This window comes from Hibiscus syriacus, unplaced genomic scaffold (genome assembly GCF_006381635.1).
Source record: "Hibiscus syriacus cultivar Baekdansim isolate YM2019G1 unplaced genomic scaffold, ASM638163v2 tig00110271_pilon, whole genome shotgun sequence".
Lineage (NCBI taxonomy): Eukaryota > Viridiplantae > Streptophyta > Magnoliopsida > Malvales > Malvaceae > Hibiscus > Hibiscus syriacus.
Genome location: NW_024062657.1, coordinates 1,178,251 through 1,183,393, shown reverse-complemented (window position 1 = coordinate 1,183,393; position 5,143 = coordinate 1,178,251).

Genomic DNA, 5,143 nt, shown 5'->3' with positions numbered 1-5,143 from the left:
AGACTTAAAGGAAAAGTAAAGTTAACATACCTCATCAAATGCCAAGTGACCAAGCAAGCAATTCCCCCAATACAAAAGAAATGGAACATATCAAAACATTTGAGTCTGATTCACGCAGAACTTAAACCCAAAATTAAAAAGAGAGAAATAAGCTCTCTGCAACCCACCGGATACTCTCCAACGATCAACGCAATTAGGGACCAAACACCAACGCCCTTGGGTGACTCAACCTCCGACGACCCTTAAGTTCCCGACGACCAATGAAAAAGTTAGGCTCTCATTCTTTTTCCTCAATTTTTTTGGGTTTTTGGTACTATGCTGATTTCGAAACTGTTTTGATCTCCCTCGATTTTTCCTCTCGTATTTTCGTCGAATGAACCCAGTATCCATCCCTGTATTTTCCGCATGTATTTTTTTCCTTCATCATATTTTTTCGTGTAATTTCTAGTGAAAATCTTGTAATCCCCTTTTTGTGTTGATTACAAGGGATTTTATAGGGCCCGAGCACCCCTATTTTGGGTGTTTAAATCCTACTAAAACACTAATGCTTCATGTTTGTTGGTGTGTTGGACTGTTCCTGAGGAAATCGGCGTGGATGCGGGTCGTTGGGGTGAGACGTGCGGAGCAAACGGGATGCATGTTGAGCGTGTGGTGCTTGTTGGGCCGTGGTCTGGGCCAGCAGATTGGTCTTGTAATCTGATTTTGGATCTGACATGAAAACAAATGTAAATGTGTTAGTTTAATAAGAATAATATATATATAATGTACATATAACATATAAATCTATTCCGGTCAGAAAAATGTGTCGACAGCTGCCTCTCTTTGCCCATAGTCGTGTAACGGGGATAGGGCAAAGATTAAAAGACACACTTTTCGTTTAACCTGAATGTACCCAAGTTTAACACCATCCATATAGGGGTTAACTTCCATCGAATATCCTCCGTTGTAGAGTTTAAATTCGATGTCAAGACTGGTTTGTCAATATGAAATGACTCCCTCGCCGTGAGGTTTAGTTGAACTGAAAACTTATGAGTGCAAAATCCTTCGTCGTGAAGTTGAAATTAAACTCAGAGTATTAGAAAGTAGCTCCTGGATCGTATTCTGGCCCAAGATACTTTGTCGTGAAGGTGAAACTTGACCTGAAGGTTTGGTGTAAAAATTTTGACCGGAAAGTAATTTCTTGCAGCTACCCTGCGGTTGATGTGTCATCGAGCTGAATGGAATCAAACTCATTAGTTTTGACAGATAGTCATTCTTGCCTTGAGCCATGCTGTAAATTTGATGTGCCTTTTAGCTGAATGTAATCAAACCCGGAGGTCTTCGGTTGGCAGATAGCACTTCTCGACTTAAGCTATACTGCAAATGATGTGCCTTAGAGATGTTAGTCAAAATCGAAGTTCTTTGGTGACAGATAACCCTTCTAGCCTTGAGTTATGTTGTAAATAATGTACCCTCGAAGCTGAGCGCAGTCGAACTCGAGGGTCTTTGGCAGATAACCCTTCTCGACTTAAGCTATGCTGTAAATTATGTGCCTTGGAGCTGAGCGTAGTCGAACTCGAAGGTCTTTGGTTAGCAGATAACCCTTCTCGACTTAAGTTATGCTGCAAAATGATATGCCTTGGAGCTGAGCGTAGTAGAACTTGAAGGTCTTTGGTGACAGATAACCCTTCTAGCCTTGAGTTATGTTGTAAATGATGTGCCCTCGAAGCCGAGTGTAATCGAACTCGAGGGTCTTTGGCAGATAGCTCTTCTCGACTTAAGCTATGCTACAAATGATGTGCCTTGGAGCTGAGCGTAGTCGAACTCGAAAGTCTTTTGGTGACAGATAACCCTTCTAGCCTTGAGTTATATTGTAAATGATGTGCCCTCGAAGCTGAGTGTAATCGAACTTGAGGGTCTTTGGTAGATAGCCCTTCTCAACTTAAGCTATGCTACAAATGATACACCTTGGAGCTGAGCGTAATCGAACTCGAAGGTCTTTGTTGGCAAATAACCCTTCTAGTCTTGATTTATACTGCAAATGTTATCTTTAAAAAATGGCTTCCCTTAAAAGGTCTAAGCCGATCATAATTCTTCAGGTGGTTCCTCTGAGCGAGTCTGAACCAAATGAGACGATCTTTGAATGACTCCCCTTTTACGGGAAAGCCCACTGATGAATTCTGTCATCCGAATATCTTCCGTCGTGGAATTGAAATCTGGCTTGATGACATTAACTTGAAATATGTTGTTCGTTGTTGAGTTGAGCCGAACTGGATTTGTTCTGAACTGGTTCTCGAACTCATCTGAAGTTGACATTAAGATATGTACATATGTCAATTCGGTTGAGGTGTAATTTCTCACTGTTGAGTTAAGCAACCACCATCGTTCTTTAAAGGCGCTTGCGAATCGAGTATCTTTCATCCTGTAGTCGAAACTTGACTCTAAAAGCTATAAAAATTCATGTATGCTAAAATGATGAGTGTGATGCACCTAAGTATGTCTAGGATGCATGCAACATGAATGAATTATGTGTTATCTCCTGGATGGAGTCTCGTGCTTTGTCTGCCAATCTGGTCCTTGGAATCGATCGTGTCCCATTATCTTTTCGAGCTTTGGCTTTACGGACCTTTCATATCTGAGACTGTTCTATTTGAAAATGTTTTTCCTCCTTTTTCTTGTGTTAGGAGGGAAAATGATAAAAATGCTGTAAAATATTGTTCGCAATTGAATCAAATTGTAAACGTGAGTTCAAAGAATATCAAATGAATCAAGAGCTCTTTTAATGCTTTTCGAGTTACAGCTCTTTGACAAATGTTCAAATGGATGAGTTAGCCTTAGGTTGGCCTCTTTTCTAAGGTTTTCGTAACCCAAAATGTCATTTTTTAAATATCACAACATGCTTTGGCATTTTAGTCGGATGCGGACAAAATGACGCAACTAGCATTATCGATTACTAGACCTTCTATTTCAGTTCTCTAAAATCCTCCATTTGTTCAAGTTTTGTAAGCTCCTCTAACAAAGGTAGTGCAAAAATATTGGTCTAAAGATGAAACTCTTGAGTGCTCGTGTGAAATTGACTATAAGAGGTGTTTCTTAACTCCCTTAGTCTATTATTACCAAAAATTCCTCGCTTAGATAAATTTGATTTAACTTGCCGTTATCTGGCTAGCTGAATCCATAAAGCCGAGGAGTTTAACCAATTGCTTTAGAGGGACAACTTAATATTATAATCAGTTTTATCAAGTTAACTGAAGGGTTCATCTCATCACAAAGTCTTCAGCCTGACAATAGTAGTGGAGCAAACACCGAGTTGCCAAGTGTCCGAGCAATGTCATGGTTTGAACGCAATTTATTCATAAAGCCAGGGCTTTCGAGTTTCCTCTATAACCAATTGCCTTAGCGGAATAGCTCAGTTTTTGCGGATTTAATTTCTTAAGATTGTCAAGAAGAACCTGTTATAGTCTAGGTGTTTTTTAAAGTTAAGGAATCTCATCTTTAGAGTTCAATTTCCAAGCAACTGACCTAAACTAGATTCACCTGCTCGACTTATTCCATCTGTGAAGATCTTTATCATCACTGAACGTCTTAAATAAAAAGTATAGTAATCTCATATACAAAAGGATGCCCCATGTTGTCCGCACCTTATGAAAGGAAAATGTTATATTGGTTAATTGCAAGAGCAGGGTACGATGTTTGAGGATATATTCTGGGTAAGGTCAAGGTCCTTGTTTTAAATCATGTTACTTTGTTAAATACCCGTAACTTTGAATCATTTACAGAGTTTCTTAATTCAAATGATATTCAAAGAATTGCCAGTTTGCAAATATGATTTATTGCTTAACATCTTTAAAGTAACATAAATTTATTCGAATGTCCTTACACAAAATTGAGAAAGAAAAAAAAAACAAATTCAAACAAAATGTCTCAAATGATGAAATGGTCTTCTTCACTTGGATGCCCCCAAGTTGTTGAAGTCGATCCTGTTCTGGTTACGCATCTTCTGTATGACTCTCTTGAATGTGTAACAGTTCTCAATTGTGTGCCCTTGGACACTGCCATGATATTCACAATGTGCATTCTCATCATACCACTTGGGGTATGGGGGCTTCATGGGTTCCACCGGGTATGGTGACACTATATGGGTGTCAAGAAGTTGATGGTAAAGCTCTTTGTATGTCATGGGAATAGGGTCGAAATGTTCCCTTTCCCTCTTTCGTTCTCTGGAATCTTGTTTAGAAGTACCTGACGGTACAGCTGTAGTTGATTTTGATTTGGAGATCGTAACACCTTTACTGGCATGGTTGATGTTGTTAATCTCTCCATCCCGCTCTCGTATAGGAGGTTTCCTACTGGCCTCCCCACCTTAATTTTGCCTTGATTTATGGCCGACTCAATCATTTCTCCAGCCATAACCAAGTCAGAAAAGCTTCCTGATGTGATCGCAACCAGGTGGCCGAAGTATGGAACCTTCAGGGTCTGCACGAAGAGCTTTCGGGTTTCCTTTTCATCCAACGGTGAATGAACTTGCACAGCCAAATCTCTCCATTTTTGTGTGTATTTCCTGAAACTCTCGTTATGCTTATTTTCTATGCTTTGTAGCATAACTCGATCTAGCCTTATGTCATTGATATGCTTGTATTGTTCCAGAAATGACTTGGCCAGGTCCTTCCAGGTCTTGATATTTGATCGGCTTAACTGGTTGTACCACTGAATGGCTGAGCCCGATAGACTCTCCTGGAAGCAGTGGATCAGAAGTTGGTCGTTTCCTCCATATCCTGTCATCTTTCGACATAACATAGTGATGTAAGCGGATGGACAACTGTTCCCATCAAACTTCTCGAATTCAGGGGACTTGAATTTCAGAGGAAAAACTAAGTCTGGGACTAGACTGAGTTCTGTGGCATCGAGTTCATAGTAGTCATGGTATCCTTTGAGTACCTTCATTTGGTCCTCCAATTGTTTGATTTTTCCTCCATCTTCTTTGCTTTGTCCTCTTCATCCAAATCTGATACATGGTTATAACCTGGATTGTTCTTAGGGTTAAATACAGAGGACGAGGGCTTCGCTTTTGCAGCAGATGAGTCCCCTCGAAGTTCTAGTAAGATTTCAGGTGAGATAACCACCTGCGGGGTAGGTTGTATAGTTACCCCTTCCGGTGAACCTG